The sequence below is a fragment of the Mirounga leonina genome, unplaced genomic scaffold (assembly GCF_011800145.1).
Source record: "Mirounga leonina isolate KUSES-001 unplaced genomic scaffold, KU_Mleo_1.0 Mir_95, whole genome shotgun sequence".
NCBI classification, from domain to species: domain Eukaryota; kingdom Metazoa; phylum Chordata; class Mammalia; order Carnivora; family Phocidae; genus Mirounga; species Mirounga leonina.
Window position 1 is genome coordinate 14,049,229 of NW_023270865.1, and position 6,785 is coordinate 14,056,013.

The following is a 6,785-nucleotide window of genomic DNA, read 5'->3' on the forward strand; positions in this document are numbered from 1 at the left end:
GTTGTTGTGTATAATAAATAAGATTATGTATATAAGACAATTCAAACTGTGCCTTCTGCTAAATAAATAATTTCCCTGGCTCTCTATTCCATATGTATATATGTAGTTGGGACCTTGTTTCCTCTCCAGAATCCTTCCTACACCAACACACCTTCCTATGGTAGAAGTTACACATTACTCTTTTTGTATTCACGTAGAAACACACATGAATTTCTACCAGAATAGTAAGCATATTATATTTATCCATTTATTCACTCATACATGTTTCTCCTTATTATAAGATCTTATGTAATATTTATTTTTTACCTGTATTTAAATTTTCCCAGAAGCTACTCTTAGTTCCTAAGATGATTTTTGTTGTTTGTTTTTTGGTTTTTTGGTTTGTTTGTTTGTTTTACTTATAGAAATAATTACTATCAAACTCCACTCATCTGGATAGAGCCCCTTGTGGTGTTAGTGAAAGACCTACCCCTCATGCAGTGCACTATCCACACTTGTGAGCTCCTCAGCCAGCCAAAGGCCTCAACTCCAGCCTCTAACAATGGGCAGCCTGAGATGGCTTTAAGTCCATTTCTCTTTCCTGTTTCAAAGATGGATATTATAATAGATTTTTTTTCTCCTAAGAAATTCCCGTGAAATCTATGTTTGTGGTGTAAATAAGCATCTTTTTCTGTAAGATATATCAAAATATACAACAATGTAGAATTCCCTGTGTTCAAATTATAGGAAGACTAGATATAATCAAGTCATTCATCACAATATTTATTGACTCCGTCTTAGATTCTGAGATAAATTTACAATTTTAGTATATAAGAATGCACATTAATCAAATAAACATGTGTGCAAAAGACAAATCCCACAGAGAAAAGCTATGTGATATTATGATAGCATGGGAAGGGGGACTGGCCTAATTAAAACACTATAAGATAGCTTTGGAAGAAAGTGAGGACTGGACTCAGTTTGAAACATTAGTAGTACTTTGTGAGATGAAATAGAAGAAAAGAGACTTCCAGGCAGATGTAATAGTTTGTGCAAAACTCTTCAGTGGGCAAATAGATAACTAATTCAGGGTGATGTTAATGCCTGATACTGAAGTGGGATGTGCCAATGTCTTTTACTGCCATCTTTCTCAGAGTGTAGGGAAGAGTTTAAGAACTTTTAACTTAGTGTTTTCTAATGAGAAACTCTTGCTCTGTAGACCCCAAACCATCATGGGAATGGTGCCAACTCCCTAGTAAGTCCATTCCAGCAATTCACTGGCAGGGATAGATAATGATCACTGGTGTATCCGTGATCCCAGTAGACTATGCTGAGTGGATTAGTATCAGGACTTCATTACTTCTCCTCTATATACCCCCACTCTAATAGGGGATTCATGGTGAGGCTCTAAATTCCAGAGAATCAGTATCAACTTTACCCTTTGTTTAGTTGTCCTTAAAATATATGGATATTATCTTTCCCTCTCTGTACTATTACTCAGGTAAGTCACCATAGGTCCCTTTGAGGAAAGACTGGGGCAGTGTGTATATATATACTTGCTCTGATGTTGCAGCATCCTCTGCCTTGGAACAATGACACTCCCTCACAAAATGGGTTTTAAGTTTAAAAATTTGTCCAGGACCAGCAATTGGGCAAAGGGTCATAACTTTTTACTAGCGCAACTATCGTCAGACTTCTGATCATCTTTTCAACCCCTGTGCTATTGAGGTGCTCATTTCTATACAGTAACTTCAACCATCAGACCTGCCTGTAGACAACAACCATCAATGAGTTTTCCAGTAGTATTGGTGTTCTTACCACTAGTGCATCCTGATTGCCTCGGTCAATAATATCTATGTCCCATTCCGGGGACTACAGTCACCAAGTGGGCTTCTTAGCTTTTTACAGAATAAAAACTCCATCATGTCCGATTCTCTAAATCTTTGACCCTTTTTTCTATTGTTTTTGCCAGGACTTTAGATCCGATCCTGTGAGAGTATTTCCAATTTGATAAACAATTCCTTGTCCAAACTCAATTTTCCTTCTTGATCCAACACCCTTAGGATCCAGTCCCATATACACTCACCAGTCACCTGTTGGCACATATTACTTAGGTACTGTAACTCCTTCTGCATATAGTCCCCCTTTTTCCCCTAGAAAGTTCTAGAGCTTCTCTAGCCCTGGGATGTTATGACCACATGAAAGAAGTAGTTTTGCTTCATTCGGATGCTTTTCATTGGAATATTTCTATTATAAACAGAATTCTACAACAAATTTTGAGGGGACTCTTGTTTTATTGCAAGGCAAGGTCATCTGCGTCACCTGCAAGGAAGAGGGCACTCACCATCCCTCAGTAGGATGGGTTTGGGAGATACATAATGTTTGAAGGCATCAGTCCAGACGTCACCATCCCCTGAATCAGGATCTCATTTTTTCTATCATAGTCCTGGACTCAACATAGCACACTTGCCTAATTTGAGAATATATCCTTATTTGGAGCTCTTATGATTAAGCTCTATGTTGTCTCTTTAGCTTTCTTTACTTTCCACCTTCAGAGAATGAGAACTTCATATTCTGAAAAGGTGGCCCTCTGACTTTTGCACATGTTTTTATTAAATCATAATTAATTACCCATTATGTTATAATTATTACTTTTTCAACTGTATTTTTTATTACATCCATGACTGTATTTCATTCTCTAGGCATTCCATCCCAGTTCACCACTAATGAAAGTTGAACAACTGTACTTCAATATGCCAGAGACTCTCATGGCCACATACTGCCAGTCATGAGGTCCTCTTGGCCACCTGGGTAGTGGCAATGCTGAGCAATCCAACTCCAACATCACACCGTAGCATCTACTTTCTTGAATCCATCCTGGTATGATCTGTTGCAGGTCAGGTTCTTGAACGCATAGATTGGAGTGCAGTGAACTTAAACGATAGTATTCTCAGCCTCAACAATTCTTGAGGGAAGGAAGGAAACGGGATGTGGCAGGAGGAGAATCAGAGCTTCAATGACATCACATGAAAGCCCTAGATCACCCAGTGAGCTCTGAAGCTGGAATTACTCATTGGAGTTCTCTGGCAATTGGAAGAAGGGGCAAGGTTTTATGGCCTCACATGGGGCAGTTACTACATGTGGGCTGCCCCCTGGAGGGATGCATTAACTTGGGCATGACAGCCTTCTTCAACAGAGGGCACAACCTGGAGAAGATCCCTGAGGACAGCCTATAGCAGCGTTCCCAGTATTGAATAATAAGGCCTTCGGTCCTGAAGGGGAATCTGTGAGAAGCAGGTAAGGACACACTACTATCAGCTTAGGACGTACCATAAAAGGATAATGGAAACAGAAAAGAAATTTAACCTGCACAGTGCAGAATCAATTATATTAATTATATTTGGATCAACATTTTTCACTAGATTAAAATTGAAGAGTAGCTAGGTATATACATTTTTCTCATATATAGGTCTCATAGTGCTATATTCAACAAATCATTTTATTGATTTCATAGTGGATCAAGTTATAATGTCTTCAAAGTTTATATGTGCATATATAATGCAAAATATAATATACAAAATATTATATAATTCAAAACATTATATAATACAAATCATTATATAATACAAAACAGAGTGTGTGTGAGTGTGTGTGTGTGCGTGTGAGTGAATTGAACCCACCTATTGCAGGAAATATTTTGCTACTCAAATTTGGCAAAACACAGAAGCAATAAATTGAGGATTTTACAGGTCTTATTAAGGCCTGATATTATTCCATATTGAAAAAATACCAAGAAATTAATTAGGCAGTTACAGAAAAAGAGAAGTATACTCTTTTACAATATCTTGTCAAAATAAAAGGGAGACTGAACAACGCACGTTTTTTTTGTTGTTGTTGTTAAGATTTCTGCAACGGGAGTAAACAAAGTCTTTCTGCTTCTATTATGATATTACTTTCTTACAGCCCAACAAGTATGAAATATCCTGATAGCATAAAGACAAAAAGAACAATTTTAATTAAGTTGTTAAGCTGACTGTGTTGCTTAGGTTCATAGGAAACTGAAAAACGGACTTGGATCTTAATGTTCTATCATATTTGCCCCTTGACCTTCATAGAGAATAAAGGTGAAATGTAGTTCACATTCTTTCATCAAAACCGAAAAAGAAAATATGCCTCTGCTCTCTAGACTAACGTGGACTTCGATAAAATAGAAAGCAGAAGTCAAGCAGAACTGGAACCTAGCATCTCATTACACTAACCAACGCAATGTGAAATTCTGCTCAAGGGTCAAAGGTAGAAGAGATGCGAGGCTGCTGCTTTTCAGTGATTAGCTGCCCAGGACATCAAGGGCTCTTTGAGCCTGCCGCATGCACATGGCCATGAAATGCTAGGAAAGTGCATTTCTCCCGTGACTAGATATATATCCTCTGTTTATTTTTGGAAATGTGAAAAGCATTCTTTATATATGCATTTTTTCTTTACACATCTCCTTCTATTACAGACATATGGGTAGGTAAGTTTTGGAATGGTGATGGTTGGGTTATTCTCTGACGACAAAATATGTGTAGTTCCAATAAAGCCTGCTATCTAAACTCCCCAAACCCACTGGCAGCCATGGCAGAGACGAACATAACAAAGAGATGGAGTGGGAGAGCATAGACCGTTGGAAGCTTGAGAATAGATAAAACCTCAAATGGAATATCCTGTTGAATTTAGCCATGGTTCATCGCTTCTGCTTGTATATTGTTTATGCGAAACTGCAGCTAAATAAACCAATCCATGACCTGATTTATCTGCCAAATGGATTGAACATTTACTCTCTGCCTCAAAGGCTTGTCATTTCAGTTTAGCTTTGCAGATGGTACATCCATTTCCCAGAAACAGAGCCACTATATAGCAGCTTGCCAACGTTTCCTGTTATTTAAAGTTCACCCTTAAAGTACACATAGCCATGTTTCACTTTCTCAGCCCGTGCTCCGCCGCGTCAATCTGACGTTGCTTTGTCTTTCAGGTTGCTCTAGCAGAGTCAGGTGCTGAGGTACCAACCATTTCTCTTAGGTTACTACTGGGAAAATTATAGTGTTAAGAGACTTACTTCTATTTTGGGGAAATGACTTTATCCCACAAACCTGGAGAATCTCTGTGAATGTGTTGGGCAGTAAGTACGGGATGAGAGTTTGTTGGCATTTTTCTAAAATAGTTTATGTGATCAAATGCCACATGAAAGAAGCAGTTTTGCTTCATTCGGATGCTTTTCATTGGAATATTTCTATTATAAACAGAATTCTACAACTTAAAACATAAGCAAGTAAGGCGTATTTCCATTGATGTCAAATACTTGAAAAAGTATCTGGGGATTTGGTGATGTTTTGTTATATGTAGAATAAAAATATACTTTGTGAAAAGTAGACTAAGATTGCTTTTGTAAGTAGACAATGACAATTATATGGTATCAGAGAATTTAATCTATGACATGTTCTCACTTTCAAAACTTCTGACTCTGGAAATTTTAAAAGTCACAACTCTATTCCTATATTAAAATGAAGGCAATATTTCATACTGAGATTTTCATAATCAAGTATTTACTTCTACAGTTTATATTGAGAGTAACTTGATATTAAGACTATGAAAAAAATTAATTAAATGTAGATGCTTACCATCAGGGTGCTAGGTTGTGCAAGGGAGTTTAGGTGACACAAGAAATGAAAGTGAATATTAAAAGGACAGTCTCAGGCAACAAAATCAAACCTCATGATTCAACCTAGACCAGCCCTAGTCAGAGGTGCAAGATAGAGAAGATAAGTATTATTTCTATTGTACCAAGTTTATTTTCTCAGACAAAACATGGTTCTGATGTCTATGAACTTTATTTTTTTAAGGATTTTATTTATTTATTTGACACAGAGAGAAAGAACACAAGCAGGGGGAGCAGTAGAGAGGGAGAGAGAGAAGCAGCCTCCCTGCTGAGCAGGGAGCCAGAGGCAGGACTTGATCCCAGGACCCTGGAATCAAGATCTGAGCCGAAGGCAGATGCTTAACTGACTGAGCCACCCAGGCACCCCCCTCTATGAACTTTAATAGAGAAATAATATAAGCAATGCCTATGGAGGTCATAGAAGGGAAAAAAAAAAACTAAAAATAGGAAGGTGGGGAAAACCTTACAAAGAAATACATATGACATGTAGAATAGTTCTGCATGCAATTTACTTATGTATAATACGCAGCACCTATTAGTATATCCCTCAGAAAACTCATTGCATGGTCCCAGTATTAAATGTTCTGCATATGTGTTAGGTTGTGTCTCAGAACTTTTGGGGGCTTTGTGTATTTAGCTTGCATACCAGAAGTGAAATTTGTAATATTCTCTGGTTGCTTTATCCCACAGTAATGAAATTGATTTGGAGGCAGCCAGTACCTGTTAACTTCAAATCATTAATTTTATGTGTCTTTCTCTCATTGTAATAACTTAATTTTCTTAAGCTGATACTGAAAACCAGAAGGCAAACTGAAACCTATTCTAAAACAAAATGAATGCATCTGTAGGCAGCCTGTGATATTTCTATTGATTTTTCATACGAGTACATCAATGTTTCAAGATATCATATATAGATATAAATTACTCTGTTAGCCACAAGATTAAAATAATTTTAAACAGGTAGCAGCAACTCATAATCTATTGCTTTATCTGCTTGATTTCTGCGTGGTTGATTTAACATCTGAAATAAAGGTATCTGTATGAAATGTCAAATTAGTTCACAGCTTTTCTATTTTTATGAAGAGGAAGTAAAATCCATTCTTTGCATGGT

The 6,785-nt window shown here is 37.2% G+C and overlaps 1 non-coding gene across 1 annotated transcript; it reads right to left on the reverse strand.

The window, feature by feature from the left end:
* Window positions 1–396: 396 nt before the first annotated feature.
* Window positions 397–550, reverse strand: LOC118006319. The gene has a single exon (XR_004678043.1). It is a non-coding gene; the product is annotated as a small nucleolar RNA SNORA62/SNORA6 family (small nucleolar RNA).
* Window positions 551–6,785: the final 6,235 nt, after the last annotated feature.